Raw genomic sequence first — 24,215 nt, 5'->3', positions numbered from 1 at the left:
TAGAAAGGCCACCCCCCACCCCCAAGATTATGAAAGTATTCTCCCAGCTATTTTCAGTTTTACTTAATTTTAAAATGAAAATATCTTTTTAACTTGAATTTACCTTGGTATAAGATATTAAGTATGGATCAAATTTTATTTTAGTTTTTAGATGGCTACCCAATTGTATAATAAAAATTCAGAATAATCCATCTCTTCCCCATGGATATAAACTATCACTTGTATCAGAAAGAAATTTCCATATGTAGTTCATTTACTTCTGTTGTGCTCCGTTGATCTTTTAAAGTGTTTTATCTTTATATTTTAATGTCTCATAGTGTTAGCTCCTTCTATTTTCTGAGTTTTCATATATAATCTTCCTTTATTTTTTCAAATGAAGTTTAAAGTTGCAAATGAAATTTCTGTTATTATTCTTAATGAAACCACATTACTTAGGAAGAATTGACATTTTTATTACAACAAACCTACTAATCATTGAATACAGTCTGTCATTCTATTTTTCACACTTTTGCATTTTCCATTGGCACTTTAAAGTTTTCAATTACATCTCCTGTTATGTTTTTCCCTAGGTATTCTGCATGTGTGTATAACTACTGTAAATTGAGATATTTCCCTCTGTTTCTTCTAACTGCTGTTTGTAAATGGGTAGTTACTTGTGTACATTACTTTTATACCCAGCCAGATTATTGCATTGTATTATTATTTATAAATGTTTCTTCAGTTGATTCTTTTATATATCGTAAGTATATCCTGAAAACATCTCTAAATAATATTAACTCTTCTGCAATTTTTATGCCTTTAACTCTCTTGTCTATTTTTGTGTTGCCAGTGCCTCCAAAGCAATGGTAAATAATTGTGGCAATAATGGACACCCTTGGTTTGTTTCTGACTTCAATGGCAATCTTATAGTATTCTCCATGTATGAGATACATAGTTTAATCATGTTAGATTTCCAATTCACTCCTTTTAAAAAGAGTCCTTTAAAAATTCTTAATGAAATTTCTGGAGATGGATAGTGGTGACGGATGCACAACAATGTGAATATACTTATGCCATTGACTTATACACTTAAAAATGGTTAAAACAGTATGTTTTATATTATGTATATTTTACCACAATAAAAAACTTAGTCCAGAAAAAATACTTCTTGATGGAGGTTGAATTTCACCAAATGTATTTTCAGCCTCTAAGCAGATGATAAAATGATATTTTTCCTTTTTCCTTTAACAAGAGGCAATAGAGCATTATGGAGAAGTGCACAGGCTCTGAGCCACTTTGCCTATGTTCAAATCCCAGCTCTGCTGCTCTCTAGCTGTGGACCCTGGGGAAGTCACTTAAGCTTTGTGTGTCTCTGTTTCTTTCTCTCTAAATCATGATAACAGTAGTGCCTACCTCCTAGGGTTTCATTGAGAATGAAAAAATTAATGTATGTAGAGCATTTGGAATAATACCTAGTACTACATGAATTAATATGGTGGATTATTTTAATAAATTTTCCATATCCCTGGTATAAAACCCCAATTAGTGATGAAGAATTACCCCGCTGGATTGCATAAACTAGTATTTTATTTAAGATTTTTCATTACTAAATCATATGTGAGATTGGTCTCTAGTTTCCTTTTTTGTGTAATCTTTGTTGGGTTTTGATAACAATGTTTGGCTTGGTTTATAAAAAGAAAATGGGAAATTTCCTTGTTTTTCTATGCAGTGGGATGTTTAAATAGCCCTTGAATTATCTGTTCTTTAGATCTTTATTCCTCTGTAAAATCAACCAAGCCTAGTGCTTAGTTGACAAATTTTTCAATTTCTTCTACTTAGATTTCTCTATGACTTCTGGCATCATTTTGGGGTAAATTATATTATCTTAGAAAACCGTTCCCTACATCCAGTTTTCACATGTACTTGTGGGCATGGGTCAGGTAGCCTGGCCTGTGGCGAGCCCTCCTACTTGCCAAATGAGGGAGGATTTACTTGGGCAGTGGAAGGATTTAGTTACTTCTGGGAACCAATACCTTGGCTGGCTTTATTGTCTGCATGTCTGTTCTGCAGAATCTGGATTTTCCTCACATTCTCTTCTGCTTTTCTCTTAGGCCCCCGTAACTGGGGGCCCAGGACAGAGAGGAGGATTCCTTTAACATTCAGTCTCTGAGGTCTCTTCCCTGTGGTACTGGCACTGACCAGCTACGTTTATCCTTCCAACTCCATGCCTGACATCTGTGGGCACCCCCTCTGGGTTCGGGTTCCTCTAGGTTGCCCCTGAAAATGCTGCTCCTACTGCTGATGCTTTGGGTTATGGCTCCCCCTCTCAGCTTTCGCCATTGGTCTGGGTTAGCTCATTTCAATTTTCTAACACTTCCTCAAAGTTTCTGGGTTGGTTCTTGTTTCTTTGCTTGCTTATAGCATAGCTATGCCTTCCTCCTTGAGAAACATTCCTTTGCCTATTATCTTCAGGATAACGGGCCTGGAGGGGTGGGATAGGGAGGGTGGGAGGGAGGGAGACGCAAGAGGGAAGAGATATGGGAACATATGTATATGTATAACTGATTCACTTTGTTATAAAGCAGAAACTTACACACCATTGTAAAGCAATAATACTCCAATAAAGATGTAAAAAAAATAATAATTGTAGCTAACACATAATATGCTGCTCACCCTTCTGAGTCCTAGCAGCTTCGCCTTCTAAGTGCTTTACACATATTAACCAATTGAATCCTCACAAAACTCTATGAGGGAGAAACGATTATTATCCCTATTTGATAGATAAGTAAACTGAGGCAGGGAAAGAGAAAGCACGTAACTGGAAAACACACCACAAACTTGGGCATTTGAGCTCCCAATGGTGGTCCCTGCTTATAACCACCATGCTGCACTGACTCTTACTATCAAAAAGCAATAAGTTTTGGTCCCTTAAACTCACTGGATCTCAGTTTCCTTATCTTCAAAATGGAATTAGCAATATCTACCTCCTAGTCCATTGTGGGGATAAAAATGTTTCCCACAGTACTTTGCACACACAGCCTTCCATAAAACTTAGCCTTTATACTTCGGCTTGCAGTCACACTAGACTTAGAATTCCTAGGCTCTTTTATCCCCCTTCTCTTGAAAGAGATTCCTCTCATTGACACCTGAGTATGCAATTATTTGAAGTGTTTTCATTAGCATCACATGATCACAAACATCATCCCTCAATTTTGCCATCCTCTCTGATATAGGCTATATTTAGCTGCAACTTTCTCACTCTGCCAGAATGTGTTTAATATTTCCTTATTTAATTCTAGTATTTTACATTTCTTTGTGTTGTTTTTATTATGTTTTATCTCCAGTGTTTTTTTTTCCTTCCAAAAGTCAATGAGATAAGTTATTCAAGATAAAGCAACTCACTCCGTTAGACTTTTTTTGTGCAGTGAGAAAAGCACTGAGATACCTTCTGGTGTTTGGAAATGTGTTCATTTCACTGACAGACCCCTTCCTTATCAGAGAAAATTACACATGCTATGTGTTTGTCTCTTTAATTTACACCTAGGGCACCCAAGGTGCTGGGCAGGGGGTCATTTAAATAAACTGAAGTGATATTTCCAGTTTCCTTGCTGCTGGCCTATGCAAAAAGGTGGGTGCTACCCCCCACTCAGACTCTCCAGTACTCCTGGGGAATGGACAAATGCTTTTGTCCACCGAGGGTCATTTTGGGGCCAGTGTCTCATGCAGTGATTCTCAACCCTACCCACACATCAGAATCACCCAGGAGTTAAAAAAAAAAAAAAAACCTGATGTCCAAAGCCCCAGATCAATTAAATCTGGATCTCTGGGATTGGGCTATCAGCATCAGTAATTTTTTGTAGCACTCAGGTGATTCTACTATGCAGTGAAGGTTGAGAATCACTGCTCTAACGCCTTCGGTCCTGTCAAATGCAGTTTGACATTAAGATGCTATGGAAAAGTATTAGCATCAATGACTAAAGGTGGGGAAAAATCAATTTGCAAATCCCCCGCAGAATTATTGCTAGGTGCCACCTTCTAAGGACAGAGGGATAGGTAATGACGTCTCTTGATGATGCCTTCTAGTTAAGAGGGCACTCTGACAGCTTAAAAAATCTTCATTTTAAATAAGGTCATTCAGCACAAATGAATTAGCAGTAACTTAGGGGGAAAGTCATCTTTTATTTCAACAGGTCATTTTCCAGTCTTCTCGAAACGTGTTCACTTCATATTATTTCAGCTGTCTTGACCTTACTTCTTGTTTGGTGTGGCTCACACCAGGCCTCTTTTCTTTCACTAGGGGAGTGGAAGCCTGCTCACAAATCTAGTCCCAAATGTCTCTTAGTCTCTAATCACTGCCTTCTAAGTTCTGTGCTTTTAGGTTCACCTGCCAACACATGTCTTGCAAATCTCCCAAGTGTAGAGAAAATTCCATGGGGGCCTTTTATCATTCGGGATGGGAACTCAGGTACAAAAAGGGCCAATGTCTGTGGTGCACTGTGAAAGTTAATGCTTTCTGTATATCACGCATTTTGAGGTAAACCATACTACTTTTCATATGTAGTGATTTTCTTTCTAAATATTTCTTTTTGAATTGAGAAATAATTAACATCACATGTGTAGGTTTAAGGTGTACAATGTGTTGGTTTCATACATTTATATATTGCAGTATGATTATCACCGTAGCTTCAGCTAATGCTTCTATCATGTCACATAATTACCATTTCTTTTTTGTGGTGAGAACATTTAAGTCTCTTAGCGACTTTGAATTCACCCCTTCCTCCTGGTGGTCTCAGATCTATCATAGATTATTACCAGTCTCCTGACTGGTATCTCTTACATCCAGTCATCTACGCTGTTGGCAGTGTGGTTGGGCTGAAAGGAAAATCTGTCTCTATTGTTCTGTGCTTAAAACTAGCCCTTTCCCAGATCACCCCCAATGACGTCCATGAATTTTAACATGGCACTCAAGGTCCTGTGTTATTCTCTCCCTTTGTCTACATCTGTACCCTCACTTCTTCCCATTCCATGCTTGGATCTCAGGGCAGATTAACCCACTTGGCCTTTCCTTTGTCCTTTCTGTCTGCAGTGCCTTTGCTTGGGAAAATCCTACTTTTTCAGATTCACCCAGGCATTACTACCTCTCTCTGATGCCCTCAGAGAAGTCAAACAATTCTCTATATTCCTTGATCACACTGAACAGATTTTGACAAGTGTAGTTAACACGTTGTTTTATACTGATTTCTTTATGGATTTGAGTTTCTTCTATTAGTGAGTTAGCTCCTTAATGCAAGGGATTATGTCTTATTCATTTTATTTCCACAGTACCTAAAGGTAGGTACTCGAGAAACTTTTGTTGAATTAATGACTAAAAGTATGGATCTGATTTTTAAATTGTATGTATATCTTGTATCCTCTTTGAGGCCCCTGGGGAGCCATTTATCTCAGATCTTAATAGGAGGAAAAGCTGAGCTTCTGCAAAATAGATTTGTCTTAGCTTATTGGTAATAATATCATATAACTAGTCATAACCTTCATCAGACTTTAAAGTCTATTTCTCTACTAAGGTATAAGCTCCCTGAAGTCAGGGACCATATCCCTCCTGATCACTACTCTACTTCCACCGCTAGCTCAGTGCCTTGTACAGAGCGGCTGTTCAATAAATATATAGAAGTAATAAATTCCATATCAAATTACAAACAATAGTATACAAGAGGAGAGGCAATAAAGGTGACTGTCTTAGGTTGAGTCTCCCAGAAGCAGAGCCTGAGACAAGAATTCGTGTGACAGTGATTTAGCAGGAACTGTTTCTACGAAGAACCACCAGGGAAGTGGGACCAGGAGGGGAAGGAGGTCAAGCAAGTGTATAGAATCAATGTGACACAGGGAAAGTTCTGGAAGTAGTACACAGTCACAGTTCACAGTTGTCCAATCAGCTCCAACTCCAAGGGGCTGGAGTATTTGTCCTCTCCACCAATCAGGCATAGGTTAGGGGCTATGAAAGGAGGACATAAATCCTCAGGCACTTCTGGCTTTCCATGCACACAGGCAAAGCAAGTTCTGACAGCCGGAGGGCAGTTTGCCAACAAAGACGCACAGGTGCTGGTTGTTGGGAGGAACGCACGCCCACCAGGAGCAGGTGTGCATGAAAATGGTATGGGCACAGCACTGTCAACATGTGCTATAATGATTATTGTCTAAATCTAGACATGGAACTTTTCTCCAGGACTCTGGATCATTCAGACCATCCAGGGATCACTCCTAGACCACTCCTGCAAAACCAAACAGCCCAGACTCAAGCGGAAAGTAGAAGGGATGGGGCCAGAGTTCAACGAAGGCATTCTGAATGTGGGAAAGTTGTCACATTGCCCTTAGTTATGAAACCGGGTCCCTTCTGTTGGGGTCATAGGATTACAAGAGCACCCAAGATGATTAAACTTAAGTTTTAAGGCAAAGGATTCACCTGTTCTCCCATATAGTAAAAGCCCCTGGATTAGAGCAAGGAGACCATGTAGAAATAGTCTCCATCAGAAAGCCCTCAGGTAGATGAAAATCTAGCATCTTCACTTACTGCAGTCAATTTCACTTCGAAGGGTATACGAATCACCTGGTCATCATGTTAAATGCAGGTTCTGATTCAGCAGGTCTTGGCTGGGACTTGAGATTCTGCATTTCTACATGCTCCCAGGTGACACCGATATTGCTGGTCCAAAGACCACAGTTGGAGTAGCTGTGGTCCTGGGGCACATTCAAAAATGAAAATACAACAACAAAAACCAACACAAAAAGAACCTAAATATGGGATTTGAGGTTTTAGAAAGAAAGAAATCCGAAGGAGGCTGCTACCACTTTATTTAATATCCCAGGGACTGCTGATCTTGTTTCCCAAAAGAGGGACTTTAAGAAAAGATGTTCTCAGGGAACCATTAATATATGAAGTTAAAAGCCACTTAGTGGACCATCTGCTAATATGTCCCCAGATGGAATGAGCAAACTGAGTTATTAAGGTTATAATTTAGCAAATTGTGTTTTGTAGTCTCCATATTACACATCTGCGAAGCCTCAGAAATGGGAATGATGCAAAAGAAGGCTTGGAATTTGGCTTCTTCCAAGTGGGTGAAGGTTTATGTGGATGAAGACTCCTATTTCATAAAAGCCACTTTGCTTTATGACCTGATACTAAATTCTCCATCATGGCTGTGACCTTTGTAGGTTGTGCCTGGGTTAATAGGTGTTCATTATTCTGGGTAATTAAGACTAAAGGGAGGAAAGCCGCCCATATGCTACGTATCATTCCTAGTTTCTCTAAGCTTTTCCACTTCTAAGCCCACTGGCTGGTTTTTGGCTCTTTTCCATAAACATTCTTTACAGTGGCTTGAGCCACATTCATTGTACATGGAGAGGATAGGCATGCTTATTTTTTCCCAGAGGCCCTACTCAGAAACAATGACATGTAGAGAACAGAAGCGCATTGAAGTCACCTGAAGTGGGCAGAGATCAACAAGAACAAATCATAACTCACGGATTTGGGCAGATGAGCTTAACTATTTGGTTGCGGAGTTCTGGATTGTCTGTGTCAACTGCCTCCACCACCACTCCTGTCTAAGGCAGGTAACTGTATTTCTCAGAATATTCTTTCCTGTATGATTCTGGGTTAGAGTTTGCTAGGAAGAGATACTCCTGTGAAATGTGGAAGGTGGAAATGAAAGCTATACTTCTTGGGATGTTGTGGAGCTTAGATGTAGCAGTTTTGTGAAATGCAGTGGATTTCGCTGAATTGGCAGCTTCACAAATCTTTCCATGAGCTCCCACTTTGGTGGCCAGAATGGTGGCTTCTTGAATTTCCTCACTTCCTGCTTCTCAGCCCACTTCACCTACTTCAGTGCTTTAAATGAGGTCCCTAGACCTTCTATCCTCTGGCTACAGCCCCTTCCAGATCTTCACTTCCCCAACTCCTCTCGTGTTCATATACGTCTTGAGTTCCAAGTTTAATTCCCTATTCTTGTAATAAATGCGGTGCCTTTGTTTTCCTGACTAAACCCAGACTGGCACAGGAGTTCTTTAATTTGTTGGATTTCTATTGGATTAAAAATATATTTAAATGTTTTGACGAACCTCATTGATGGTCAGTGCTTAGTATCTTTCACCTTCTCCCCCATTTTATCACTTCTTCCCTCTTCTGCTGGGCCAGAAGTGTCACAGATTGGGTTCCTGAGGAAGCATACCCTGAGATGGAGCTTAATGTGAAGGATGTTTATTAAAGAGTACCCATGGGATAAACGCTTATGGAAAGGAGAGAATGGAAGAAGTGAGTAAAGGAGAAGTCAGCTTCAATGCAGGCCCAAGGGCAGGTGTAGCCAACTCCATGAGGAGGTCTGGAGGATATAGGACCCTTCATAGTTGTCCTTGTTTGGGCAAACATGGCCAGACCTTAATATTCCGGCACTGATCAGTCACTGGATACAGTCCACTGCAGGAAGGAGCATGAACCTGGCTGAGGAGGGGCTGCTGTCTGAAGGCTGGTGCAGCAGCACTCCCAGAGACCGGGACAACGAGTGCTTCCCGGAAGGGGACTCCGGGTGGCACATCAGAGAGTTCACCCCAGGAAATAAGTTGGGCTGTGTTATAAGTCAGTGTTGGAGCTCTAGCTGGCAGTGAAGAAAGGAGAATAGGATTTGTGGTAGAGAGAGCAACATGCCTAAAGGCCTGAAAGCCAAAGAGTGCTTGATATTTCGAAAAACAACAAATAGTCCCATCTGACTAAAGCATGAGGTAAAACAGTTTTGATCACATTCCCAAAAGACAGAGATGCTTCTGGAAAACTCAGGATCTGGCTCTAGATATTGAGCATGTCTATGGTCAACTTGTTCCTGGGATACTGGAGTAAAAGTTAAGGCTGTCTAGAGGCCAGCCCAGACCATCAGCCCCATCTTGTCAACTCCAAGCTCACCACATCACTTTATATTTCCTAGCTCTCTCTCTGCCAGGGTGTGAAGTAAGCACAGGACCACTACTCTTGGTGAATTCCTCCAAATTCAATGTGTTTCTTCATTTGCCTGATCAGCTGCCTGTCTCTGACCCTTTGCCTCCCAGGATGTGGCTCAGATGCAGCACTTCTCAGTGCTTTCTGAGCTTTTTTTTTTTTTTTCATCATGTGCAGGCTCCTTTTCTCTTTCACATACTTTACTTCAGGTTTTGATGACAACCACCCTTACCTTTAATTAAGAATGTTTTTCCTTGATGCAATGCAAGAGGTCTCATCTCCTTGCTTGCTCTAAGCCTTTTCTACTTTCCCTTTACCTCATTCATTTACATAGATTGTGTGTTGTAGTGGAAAGAACATGGGCTTTGGATTCAGACCTGGATAAGAATCCCAGGAGCCTCACTTTCTACTGATGTGATCTTGGGCAATTACCCTAATCTCTCTCAGCATCAGTTTACTTATTTGTAAAATATGGAGACATGGTGCAAAGATGAAATAAAACCATGTGTTCAAGAATTTGGCATACGGTAGACACGGGATAGGTTAATGTTCTTTTCCTTTTCTATCTGGGGTTTTAGAAACTAACTCTGAACCTAATCTACTGAGGTCGGCGCGGGCGGGGGGGGGGGGTGTCTCCTTTTTGTGAGAGTTGTTGGTCCTGCTGTTTTGGTCTCACTTATTTCCCTTCTCCCAGTGGTCATTGGCAGAGCTCAGCTCTCTTTCCCTGCTGGAGCTCATATTACTAGTTCTCTGACATTAATCTTAGCTGTATCACCCAACTGGCTTTATTCCTCAGTCCAGTTTTGCTAAGAGGATTACTTTAGGCATTTCCTAATCTTGATGTGTGATCAGTACCTCTAGACACAAGAAGCACTACCTCTCCAAATGAAACAGGCACTACCTAAGTAGCACTTCAGGTTTCATAGAAGGAGAGAGAACATGTTTGTATTCCACGGCCAGATAGACCATGATGGCTCTAATTGGCCCTCCTGAGTGTTCTTGTAAGCTAATGTTCTTCAGAGTGCTGCAGAATTACAGTCTAATTTAATTTCCCCTCTGATCAGTTTACAGATCTTTATAAACGCAGTCTGGACAGATCAATGTTAATAGCCACTGGCGTTTTGGAACTAGACAAGTGGGAAAAACAAACTGGAGCTTTACTTTTCACGGGCATGGTTTAGATTTCCTGAGTGCCTTTCAGAGGCTGCTGAAGTTCCAATTGAACATTACCCCTTGCTGCCTCTATCAGTCAGGGTTTTTCAGAACCAATAGGATATCTATATATCTACATCTATATTTATATCTATCTATATCATATCAATCGATCGATCTATCTATCTACCATCTATCTATCTATCAAATAAGGAATTGGCTCATGTGATTATGGAGGCTGAGAAAGTCCAAGGTCTGCAGTTAGCAAGCTGGAGATCCAGGAAAGCTGAAGGTGTAAGTTCCAGTCCGAAAGCTGGCAGGCTCAAGACCCAAGAAAAGCCAATTTTTCAGTTTGAGATCAAAGGCAGGAAAAAAAAACAATGTCCCAGCTCTAGTATGCAGGCAGGAGGAATTCCCTCTTACTCTACCTTTTTGTTCTATTCTGGTCCTCAATCAACTGGATGAGGCCTACCCACATTAGGGAGGGCAATCTGTTATTACTAGGTTTACCGATTCAAATGTCAATCTCATCCAGAAACACCCTCACAAACACACCCAGAATGTTTGATCAAATGTCTGGGTACCCCATGGCTCAGTTAAGTTGACACATAAAACTAACCATCACAGGGCTTCCCTGGTGGTGCAGTGGTTGGGAGTCCGCCTGCCGATGCAGGGGATGCGGGTTCGTGCCCCGGTCCGGGAGGATCCCCCATGCCGCGGAACGGCTGGGCCCGTGAGCCATGGCTGCTGAGCCTGTGCGTCTGGAGCCTGTGCTCCACAGCGGAAGACGCCACAACAGTGAGAGGCCCACGTACCCCCCCCCCAAAAAAATTTAACCATCACACACACCATCTCACCCCCACTCCCCAGTAATGATATTTGCTTATGGAAACTTTGGTCCCATGGGAAAAGGACTTTCCCTTAAGTTGTGAATGGCTTAAAAGTAGCACTACATTTCAAATGTTCTTTTCTAATTAGAATTGAGCCAGCAACATCATTTGCACAGTCGTTTGTTAGCAGAGATGACTAATGCTTGCCAATAGATAAGCAGCTTTGACTCCCTACCAGTCAATGTTGTTTTGCTGTTTGCATGTCTACTGTGGAGACTGCATATTGGGAGTGATTAGAAGTCAATTTACTCATTCTCATCATAAATTTAACCATCAAAAATATATTTCAAGCCAATGGTAACAACAACAGCAACAACAACAAAATAGGAGCAGCTATACTTATATCAGACAGAATAAGTTTTAAACTAAAAATGGTAAAAAGAGGCCAAGAAGGTCATTATATAATGATAAAGGGGGTAAATCCATCAAGGAAATATAACTATTTTAAATATTTATGCACCCAACATCAGAGCACTTAATGCAAAAACTAACAGAGTCAAGAGGATAAATAAACAATAATACAATAATAGTTGGGGATTTTAATAACCCACTCTCAACAATGGATAAGTCATCCAGACAGAGAATCAATGAGAAGACAGTGGATTGTAACAACACTATACATCAAATGGCCCTAACAGGCACATACAGGACATTCTATCCAACAACAGGAGAATACACATTCTTCTCAAGGGCACATGGAACATTCTGTAAGATAAACCATGTGTTAGAACACAAAACAAGTCTAAGCAAATTCAAGAGGGTTGAAACCATACCAAGTATCTGATTACAATGGTATGAAACTAGAAATCAATAACAGGAGGAAAACTGGAAAATTCACAAATACATGGAAATTAAACAACACTCTCCTGAACAACCAATGATCAAAGAAGAAATTAAAGGAGAAATACAAAAGTATTTTAAGACAAATGAAAAGGAAAACACAATATACCAAAACTTATGGGATACAGCAAAAGCAGTTCTAAGAGGGAAGTTAATAAGTGCCTACATTAAAAAGCAAGAGAGATCTCAAATAAACAACCTAGCTCTATGCCTTAAGGAACTAGAAAAAGAAGAACCATCTGAGTGCAGTTAGTAGAAGGAAGGAAATTATAAAGATTAGAGCAGAAACAAATAAAACAGAGAACAGAAAAACAATAGAAAAGATGAACAAAACAGAGTTGGTTCTTTGAAAAGATAAACCAAATTGACAAACCTTTAGCTAGACTAACCAAGGCAAAAAGAGAGAGGATCCAAATCAACAAAATTGTAAATGGAAAGTAGACATTACAACTGATACCACAGAAATACAAAGGATCATAAGAGGCTACTATGAAAAACTATACACCAACAAACTGGACAACCTAGAAGAAATGGAAAAATTCTTAGAAACATATAACCTATAAAGACTGAATCAGGAAGAAACACAAAAATCTGAACAGATCAATTACTAGTAAGGAGATTGAATCAATAATCAAAAATCTCCCAACAAAGAAAACCCCAGGACCAGATGGCTTCACTAGTGAATTTTACTAAGCATTTAAAGAAGAATTAATACCAATTCTCAAATGCTTCCAAAAAATCAAAGAGGAAGGAACACTCCCAAACTCCTTTTATGAGGTCAGCATTACCCAGATACCAAAACCAGAAAAGGACACTACAAGAAAACTATAGGCCAATATCCCTGATGAACGAAGATGCAAAAATTCTCAGTGAAAACTAACAAACTGAATTCAGCAGCACATTAAAAGAATCATTCACCATGATCAAGGGGGATTTATCCCTGGGATCCAAGGATGGTTCAACATCTGCAAATCAATAAATGTGATATGTCGTGTTAATAGAATGAAAGAGAAAAATCATATAATCATCTAAATAGATACAGAAAAAGCATTTAACAAAAGTCAACATCATTCATGATAAAACTCTTAAAAATCAGGTAGAGAAGGAAAGTACCTCAAAATAATAAAGGCCATATATGACAAGCTCACAGATAACATCATACCCAGTGATGAAACATTGAAAGCTTTTTCTCTAAGATCAGGAACAAGACAAGGGTGCCCATTCTCACCACTTATATTTGACATAGTACTGGAAGTTCTAGCCAGAACAATCAGACCAGAAAAAAAAAAAAGGCATCAGAACTGGAAGGGAAGAAGTAAAATTGTCTCTATTTGTAGATAATATGATTTTATATATAGAAAACCCTAAAGACTCCACCAAAAGAACCTGTTAGATCTAATCAAGAATTCAATAAAGTTGCAGGATACAGAATTAACATGCAAAACTCAGTAGCATTTTTATAACTAACAATGAATTATCTGAAAAAGAAATAAAGAAAATGATCTCACTTACAATAGGATCAAAAACAATAAAAAATTTAGGAATAAATATAACCAAGGAGGTGAAAGATCTATACACTGAAAACTACAAGACACTGATGAAAGAAATCAGAGAAGACACAAATAAATGGAAAGGTATCCCCCGTTCATGGATTGGAAGAATTAACATTGTTAAAATGTGAATACTACTAAAAGCCATCTATAGATTCAATGCAATATCTATCAAGATTTGAATGGCATTTTTTACAAAAGTAATAAAACAATCCTAAAATTTATATGAAACCACAAAAGACCCCAAATAGCCAAAGCAATTCTGAGAAAAAAGAACAAAGTGGGAGGCATCAAACGTCCTGATTTCAAGCTATATTATAGAGCTATAGTAATCAAAACAGTATGGTACTGGCATAAAAAATAGTCACATAGACTAATGGAATACAGTCAAGAGCCTCAAAATAAACCCATACATATATGATCAAGTAATATTTGAAAAGGGAGCCAAGAATACTCAATGGAGAAAGGACAGTCTCTTCAATAAATGGTGCTGGGAAAATTGGATATTCACATGCAAAAGAATGAAACTAGATACCTGTCTTAGAGCCCTCCAAAATTATCTCACAATAGAGACTTAAATGTAAGACCAGAAACCATAAAACTCCCAGAAGAAAAATATACAAAGAAAGCTCCCTTACATGGGTCTTAGCAATAATTTTTTAGATATGACACCTAAAGCACAAACAACCGAATAAAAATAAACAAGTGGGGTTACATCAAAGTAAAAAGCTCTGCACATCAAAAGAAACAATCAACAAAATGAAATGACAACCTACAGAATGGGAAAAAATATTTGCAAACTGTATAGCTGATAATGGGTTAATATCCAAAATATATAAAGAACTCATAAAACTCAATAGAAAAAGCACAAATAATCCAATTTACAAAATGGGCAAAGGACCTAACTAGGCATTTTTTCCAAAGAAGGTATACAAATGGTCAATAGGTACTCAAAACGATGCACAACATCACTAACCATAACGGAAAGCAAATCAAAACCACAATGAGATATCATCTCCTGCCTGTTAGAATGGCTATCATAAAAAAACAAGAGATTTTTTTTTCTTAAATTCCATATATATGTGTTAGCATACGGTACTTGTCTTTCTCTTTCTGACTTACTTCACTCTGTATGACAGACTCTAGGTCTATCCACCTCATTACAAACAGCTCAATTTCGTTTCTTTTTATGGCTGAGTAATATTCCATTGTATATATATATGCCACATGTATATATGTATGGCTGATTCGCCTTGTTATGGAGCAGAAACTAACACACCATTGTAAAGCAATTATACTCCAATAAAGATGAAAAAAAAGACTATTTGCTGTTTAAAACAATAGTACTGTCAATGTGTTATGGGGTTCATAACATGTTGAAGTAACATATATGACAATGATAACACAAAATTCAGGAAAGATAAATAAAATTATAATTATATGGTTAAAAAAAAGAGATAATAAATGCTAGCAAGGATGTGGACAAAAAGTAAGTCTTGCACACTACTGGTGAGATTGTAAAGTGGTACAGCCACTATGGAAACAGTAGGGAGGTTCCTCAAAAAATTAAAAATAGAACTACCATATGATCTAGCATTTCCACTTCTGGAAATATATCTGAAGGGGAGTGAAAACACTATGTTGAAGAGATATCTGCACCCTCATGTTCACAGCAGCATTATTTACAATAGCCAAGACATGGAAACAACCTAAGTGTCCAATGATGGATGTATGGATAAAGAAGTTGTGAGATATATATATATATACACACACACACACATATATATTTTTTTTCAGCCACAGAAAAAGAAGGAAATTCTGCCATTTGTGACAAAATGGAAGGACCTTGAGGGCATTGTGCTAAGTGAAATAAATCAGACAGAGAAAGACAAATACTGTATAATCTCACTTACATATGGAATCTAAAAAAACAGAAAACAAAAGACCAACCAAACTCACAGAAAAAGAGATCAGATTTGTGGTTGCCAGAAGCAGAAGGAGGGGAGAGGGAAATTGTATGAAGGTGGTCAAAAGTTACAAACTTCCAGTTTATAAGACAAATAAGTACTAGGGATGTAGTATACAACATGATGGCTATAGTTAACACTTTGGTAAGGTGTATTTGAAACCTGTTAAGAGAGTAGATTCTAAGAGTTGTCCTCACAAGGGAAAAACATTTTTTTTCTTTTTCTGTTTTTGTATCTATATATGTGAGATGATGGAAGTTAATGAAACTTATTGTGGTAATTATTTCACAATATATAAATCAAATCATTATGTTGTACACCTTAAACTTATACAGTTCTCTGTGTCAATTATATCTCAGTAAAACCGGGTAAAAAGAAATATAACCATCAGTGTTTCTTTTGAGCATAATCACTGTTAGGGTAACTTCAGCTGGAATTGGGGGGATGCGGTAGATTACAATAATGATTCTATTCTTCACCCTTATCTGTATCCATGTCTTTTGCCCTGCACATTTCCTGCCCCTCCCATTAAAGAGTCAATTTCCCCACCCTTTCAATTTGAGCTCAGCCATGTGACTTGCTTTGGCTAATACAATGAAGTAGGAGTGATTTTGCACCAGTTCTGAGCCAAGACTTCAAGAGGTTTTGTGTGTTTCTGGTAGCTCTCTTGCACCTCTGCCAGGGATAGGGAGGGTGGGAGGGAGACGCAAGAGGGAAGAGATATGGGGATATATGTATACATATAGCTGATCCACTTTGTTATAAAGCAGAAACTAACACACCATTGTAAAGCAATTACACTCCAATAAAGATGTTAAAAAAAGGACATACTCAGGCCATCTGATAGTCCCAAGAGGAGAATGAGACACATGTGGAGCAAGCTGCCCCCTAAGGTGCTCAGCTTAGTGCAGCATAGCACAGAGCTCCCAGATGACCTGTAGACATGTGAACTGACCCACCAACTTGCAGATACAGATTCATGGGCAAGTCAAGTCAAGGTCAGATGACCCCGGCACACCCATTTTCATGTGAGCTATAATAATAAATAAATATTGTTTTTAAGCCACTCAGTTTTGGGGTGGTGTATTATGCAGCAATAGATAACTGATACAGGAGAGATGCTTTAGACTCTGCGTTTTGGGAGTGTGGATTTTGAGTCAGTGTGCAATGGTTAATTTTCGTTCCATTTTGCTTTCCTGCTTTAGACACGTCTACCATACTGCAGTGTTGTGGGTTTTTTAAATCAATTGTGGCACAGACTGCTCCTTGATTATCAGCTTTGTTCTCTCTCTCTCTCTCCCTCCCTCCCTCCTATTTTATTTTTTGAGCACAAATACTACATTTCCTATCCTCCTTTGCAGTTGGGTATTGCCATGAGATGAGTTCAAGTCTACTAGGCCTGATCATCGAAACCTCCCAAGTGTCTCTCTCTCACTCACTCTCTCTCTCTTTTTCCTTGTCTGCATGTTAATATTCAGGGAGACCATGAAAGCCATACGTAAAATGTATCAGAGTCTATGGTAGCCTGCTTTCTGGGTGACTGCATGGAATAGCCCCTTGCTGCCTAGGAGGAACAACCACATTAGACTGCTACGTCAATGAGAAGTAAATGTTTAGGATATTAAGCCACTGAAATTTTAGGATTTATTTGTTATAGTGTTACCTTTACTAATAGATCAGTTAAATAAGTACACTCAGGAAAACTTGCTCTTTTACCCTACTCCTCCCACCATTAGTATATTATGTATGAATTTTGTATATTATCCAATATACTGATGTCCATATGCTGATGGGGAGGGATGGACATGAAATCTTTAGTATCAAAATCTTGAATTATAGCCAGACTCTTCCCTGCTTATGTGCTGGGTATGTTTTGGGTTCTAAATGCTGTAGGGTGTCGTCTTGGTCAGTTTAGGCTATTTTTAACAAAATACCATAGACTGAATGGCTTAAACAACAGAAACTGTTCCACAGTTCTGGAGGCTGGGAATTCTGAGATCAGGATGCCAGCGTGGTCAGATTCTGGTGAAGGCCCTCTTCCTGGTTCACAGAAGGCTGTCTTTGCTGTGTCCTCAGATGGTGGAGAGATCATCTCTCTTGTGTCTCTTCTTATAAGGACACTAATCCTATTCATGAGGGCTCTACCCTCATGACCTAATTATCTCCCAAAGGGCCCACATCCAAGTACTATCACAGTGGGGATTAGGGCTTTAACGTACGAATTTTGGGGAGACACATGTAGTCCATAGCAGATATCAAGAGCTCATGAGCAGAAGACAAGAAGAGGCCCCAGAGAACAAGCATCTCTGGCTTAGGGGGTGGTAAGTTGACACTCTTCCTAATAATTCTGTTGTTCTGGGGTTGGTGCAGGGTGGGGCTAAGGGATCCTTGAAACATGGCAATATGAGAGAAGATTTGTTTTGTTCAAGATGTACTCCTTTGAATAAGGTTGCAAGTACCCCTAATCTTGATTCCCTGATATGTCCAACAAGATAATATCAATGCACTTTTCTAAGCTGTGCATTGCAAGCCAGGCTGGATTCTCATTTCTCTTCACCCCTGCGAGATCTCAAAGTACTTCTCAAAGGGAATTCTGTTTCCAGTCAAATACCAGCAGCCTTGACATTCACTGGATTGTCACAAACAGGTGCATCTCTCTCCTGTTTGGCCACTGCTCATTGGCTCTTCAATGAAAACGGAAAACCTCCTCTGCCTTTATTAACAAAAGACCAGTTTTCCTTGCCTTCCTCTCTGCGTTAGAAAACACCAGATATGTATGAGGCAGTGGGAGGTCCAGTTCAGTTCTAGGCTGGCTGGTCAGTGGAAAGCAGTGAAAATGAGTCTGAAACCTAGCTTCCCAAAGAATCCAAAACAAAGCCTTTGTTTTCTTGACTACAAAGCTAAATTAATCTCTTACCAAATACAGTAGCAGTGATTTCCTATTAGACCTACCAGCTAACATACTCAAAGCCAAGTTTTGGGTGTATGTGTAGGAGATAGTGGTGGTGGAGCCCCATGATTTTGTCATTGTAGTAACTGTACCCCGCTGGAAATGAAAAGAATAAGGTAGGGAAAATTTTCATATCATTGAAAAAAAATTCACGCTCTTCCCTAACAGAATAATTGCTAACACTTCCACTTCAGTATATTCTTTCTGGGTTAGATGCAACTCAAATTCTAGCTGTGTTTGCCCAGCACTGTATGGTTTTCAAAGTGCATTCCTCTACATTTTCATGTAATTCCCTCAACCCTAGGAAGTTTTCACCACCCACTACATATGAGGAAACTGAGGCTGGGGTGAAGGAAAAGCTCCTGGTTAGTGTTGGTGCTGAGACTTGAAATTCACAAGTCTTCAGTGTACATCTGGGGTTCAAAAAACCACAGTTTTCAGTAAGTGATCAGGGACGCAGTAATTAAAGTCTAGACTTCGTGTGTGTGTGTGTGTGTGTGTGTGTGTGTGTGTGTGTGTGACATCTACAAGAATACTTTCTTACCCTTATTAATTCAAGATATGGTCAAGGAATTACAGAGCTATTACTACTATCATCAGTTTTTCAGTACAACCCTCACTTATCACTACTGTCATATTGAATGTTATTGGGGAGAGTGGTCATACAGGCTCTTAAAGCTCAGGCTCTGAAGCCACATTACTAGCTACCACTTCCTTATTTTTCTCATCCATAACATAGAGATAATGATAGTATATTAGTTTGCTATGGCTGCTCTAACAAAGTACTACAAACTGACCGTCTGAAACAATAGAAACTTATTGTCTCAGATTTGGAGGCTAGAAGTCCAAGATCAAGGTGTCAGCAGAGACAAATTCCCTCTGAAGGTGCTAAGGAAGGATCTGTTCCAGGTGTCTCTCCTAGTTTCAGGTAGTTCCTTGGCTTGTGGCAGCGTAACTCCACTCTTTACATGGTGTTCTCTCTGTCTCTTCATATGGTGTTCTTTTTTATAAGGACACAAGTCATATTGGTTTAGGGCCCCAACATACTCCAGCATGACTCATCTAAACTTTAACCTGCAACAACCCTATTTCCATATAAGGTCACATTCTGAAGTAATGGTGGTGAGGACTTCTGCACGTGAATTTTTGAGGGGGACACAATTGAACCTGTAACAGATAGTATTTACCTCATTGTTTAAAATGATTTCTGAAACATCCTATCATTGGAGTGCCACAGGTCAGAAATGCTGTTATTATTTTTGCTGTTGAGAATTTGCATTTCTTTGACTGAATATTGCAGAAAGTACCAAAGTTTTAGTCACTTTGAGAACAGTAAGTTCGTTGGCATCTCTCTCCTCAATCCTAACTGCCCACCCTTTCTGCTGCTCTGAGTCAGTGAGAATAGTAAGGGATTGCTGGGGACAGAGTTCCGTCTAGGGTGTCATGGTGGTAATCACCAGACATCCAAGAGACTGCACTCTTTCCGTTTATTATTTCTTTGAAGGGGATAGATATGACACAACCATTTGAGATGAAAACCTACTTCAGACTTGGCAAATTGATTTCTACTTGGCTCTCATTGTACATGACCTTGAGTGAATTAACCAACCACTAAAAGTCCTTCTAGGAAATCATAAGAACGGAAGGGAAATCAAGCAATAAATTTTATTCCACTAAGTTTATGCAGGTCCATAGTCACACCTCCCCCAGACAAATAATAATCAATTTCATTTAAAAAAAAAGTCTAGAGAAGAAGATTTTGTAACCTTCTCTCACTGTCAGGAAATACTGAATTTAATCTAAATCCTTCAAGTTCTAGTTTAAACCTATATTTTTGTTTGTTTGTTTGTTTCTAGTCTACAAGCAGAACAACTGGTCATTGTAAATTATATAAAAATCCTCCAGGTACGTGAGTTGTTTCTTCTGCTTTTGGAGCCCCCTCTCGTTTTACATTGCTAGCTATCCACTCAGTCACAATTTATTTGTATATATGGGTTGCACATCTTCATTTCCAGGTCTGAAATTTTCTCCTTTCTTTTAGTATCATTTTCCCCTTCTGCCCACAGGCAATCTCCATTTGGATATTCCATAAACATGTTAAACACTTAGCTCAGATAGTTTTATTTGTTCCCCAAATCCTATGCAGGTCTTCTGTTTTCTTAGATTCATAACACTGGCGTGATGGCTCTTTTTCTTCTCCTTTATCCTTACATTGATCTCCAGATACTGAAGATTCTTCCTCCTTCTTTCCCCTTCTTCCATTTCCTTACCATTTCTGTCATGGGTGCTGAAGTCCAGGGGTTGTTTCTGCACTACTCAGGCGATAATTTCTGGCTGTCTCAAAACTTCCCATTTTCCTACTGTACTTCCAAGATATCTTCTTCCAGAATCCTGGCTCCTATTATTATGAACCTGCTATGATTCTGAATTGCTACACACAGGTAAGACTTCTGAGGACAAGATTACCCAAACTCTCCACACCAACAAAACAAACCAGCTCGATCATTGCATTCAATACTTAAGCAAATATTCATTGATCATCTCCAATGTTTCAGGCTCTGTGCTAAGTGCTGGGAAGGAGGTTGATGATGAAGGACTATCCTAGTTTCCTTGTACAAGTGACTCATTTGTTTTCCCATTCGAGCCTATGCAAATGCCATTGCCCACACCAGAATGACCTTTCTTCTCCTCTCTGAGAGATTGTATCACTCATCCCTAAAATTCATTTCCTTCTTGAAGTTTTCTTGAACCAATTACATGGCTTAGATTATTCCAGCCACAGCTGGTCCCAATTCTTAAAATGTCTGTATAGCTGCCATTAGTAATATAATTATTATATTATAATTACACATGGTTTCATTTATTTGTTTATCAATTATAAGCCCAACTGTTAGAACAGAAGAAAGTTACCTAATATGTTCTATTAATAATGTGCCCTTCACCTTTTTTGAAATTCTATTCTCCGACTGTATCCGGCAGGTTTAGTCAGGTAACAGAAAGCACATTAGCTGTTTTAACAGAGAGAATTTAATATAACAAGTTGTTAACCAGGTATTAGAGATCTGGAAAGGCAAAAGGGGAAGACTGAAATATTGCAAGGTTGTAGCTACAGAAAGTTGCTTCTACCTCTAGGACTGGAGAACACAAGGCAGAGGTTGGGATTGTTAGAACTGAGTAACTCCGAGGAGGGGAGCTTCTCAGCTGGTGTAGATGTCTCTGAGGGAGCAAACGTCACTGCCTGGGTGAAGAAACCTTACTGGAGTGATTCTGACAGAAACAGTGAGCAAACGGGGATGAGCAAGTCCCTTCTCCCTCCTCCACCCTCACGGACTCCCTTGTGCGCCCCCTATTGGCAGAGTCCAACAGGGAGCAGCTGGCTAAGGGGAAAAGTAGCTGGCAGGGTCCCAGACCCTGCCTCGGAGAAAAGAACAAAGCAAGGCAAGGTAGGTTTGGAGCTGAGAGGGAAAAGCTTTATAACCAAGAGAGTCACTTGGGAAAATTCCCTAGTGTGCAGTTGACCATGGAAATCTAAACTTTCCAGACACTTGTACTGAATCCCACCTCTCACCCCATGACCTTAAGGCATTTTCTGTTCACATTACTCTGTGAAAGAAATCCATCATGTTTGCGTTCCAAGAGAATGAGAGCAATGTGCAAAATCACCACCCAGTAGGAAACTAAGAATTTGTTCATGGGGTTTTCATGTGTTCTGGGGAGCAGAGTCAGTGGGGGGTGTCCCACAAAGTTTAGCCTTACCCGCTACGCTGCACCGCATAGAAAACCGTGTCTGCGTGAGCTTGGGAGAGGCTGCCTGGTATCACCTCACTCCAGTGAGCTTGTGACCAGACATCTTAAGCCAAGCAATAGAGAAAAAAATGTGTGCCCTTCTGCTGAGCCAAAAGTGGCTGTTGGAGAATTTCACTGAGACTTAATTTGTTGGAAGGTCTTTTCATCTTTATGCTGTGTGTTGAGGGGAGGTGATGATTGTTTAGTCTTTGTAATGTCTTCTACTTCTGGTTATGCTCTGCTCAGAAGACTGCAGCTTTCAATTACATAGGCAGGAGGTCTTCAGATTACTTTTTTTTTTTTTTTTTTTTTTTGCGGTACGCGGGCCTCTCACTGTTGTGGCCTCTCCCGTTGTGGAGCACAGGCTCCGGACGCGCAGGCTCAGCGGCCATGGTCCACGGGCCTAGTCGCTCCGCGGCATGTGGGATCTTCCCAGACCAGGACACGAACCCGTGTCCCCTGCATCGGCAGGCAGATTCTCAACCACTGCACCACCAGGGAAGCCCCCAGATTACTTTTTAAAAGACTTTTTTCTTAGTACAAAAGGGATACATGTTCATTGTAGATAATTTATAAAACACAGTCAAGCAAAAAGAAAGGAATACAAATCACCTGTAATTCTGCTTCCCAGAGATAACCAATGCTAATACAGTGAATGTTGTGTTATATATCATTCCATATGCATATATATGTATATTTGACACATATACACATACTTTAAAATATATACTTTAAATATATACATATATACTTAAAGGTAGCATATGTATAATATAAAAAAAATTTTTTGCTGTTTCTTTTGTAATCTTCCATTTAACAATTTGCTCACTTCTGTACTAAAATCTCTAAATTGTTCTCTGTAGTAAGTATTATTCCTATTTAGCCCTTCTGGTTACATCTAACTGGCTGCAAAGTGAAAATAATCCTACATACTGTTCATATGTATTCCTTAGTTGCTTTTATAGATTTGCTTCAATAATTGTCTGCATATCCCAGCCATTATCTGCTATCCCAGAGAATCAAGAACTATGTAGATAGATGAGAGTTTTCAAAAGTACCAAAGCATCATAACTTAAATTGGTCTTAAATCCTCTCCCATTGTTCAAGATTGTACCTACTTCTAATCTTCGTGAAGATTTCTCTCTTTGGGGATGCACTGGACCTATGCAAATAGTGATTTGGCAGGTAAGTTCCAGTTCTGGCAACTTATCTTCATGATAACATGCCTGCCCTCCTCTTTTAGTTCACTGTTGCTCTTTATACACAGAATTTTACGCCCAGTATCACCCTTAACAATATAGATCAACCTTTGAAATTAATTATTACAAAGAGGAAGAGGAAACAGGTCAAATTAATTTAAATGGCAAAATTTACTAAACCCAATATATGCAAATATTATGATTTCCACAAATAATCAAAATGAAAAATATATTATTGAGATATTTTATATTATTTTTTTCATATTGAATCTTTGAAAATTGGCCTGTGTTTCATACTTACAGTAGCTTTCAATTTGCATGTTAAATTTTCATTGGGAATACTTGAACTGAATTTAGATTTCATATAATTTTCAGTTAAAAAAGTAGATTCACATGCCTAAGTTTTTCCAAGCGTACTTAAAAGCTTTCCAGGAGCTGAAATCAAGCAAGTACCAAAAAATCATCTTCTTTTAACATTTGCATCCATATTGACAAAGCCAGTTTATTGTTTTTAGAACTGATTTGACTTTGAATAAAAAGCATATCAGTTTCAAACTACATCTGTCCGAGTTAAATAAATTCACTAAATCTTGTGTCAACTCAGTATGATGAATAAGTTCAAAGGGGTATTGTATAAATTGAAAAACAACTCAATTTATCAAAAAAAGATTCTTTAAATTTTTCTTGTAGTTTTTTTGTAGCCAACTTACATAATGCTGTCAATTACAGTTTAAATCCTCTGCATATTGTTTCATGTTAGAAAAATGTGAAAATCATTATCAGTGATTTCTATTATGAAAAGTTTCAATTTTAACATAAATTATCATACCTGTCTAGCTCACAAATAAGCTTTTCCTTTCCTTGGACTTTCAGAATGAGCTCATTCCTCAGCATCATTAGGCATCTGGGAAATGCAAATCAA

This window comes from Pseudorca crassidens, chromosome X, assembly GCF_039906515.1.
Source record: "Pseudorca crassidens isolate mPseCra1 chromosome X, mPseCra1.hap1, whole genome shotgun sequence".
Taxonomy (NCBI): Eukaryota; Metazoa; Chordata; class Mammalia; order Artiodactyla; family Delphinidae; genus Pseudorca; species Pseudorca crassidens.
This window is presented reverse-complemented; position numbering follows the sequence as displayed.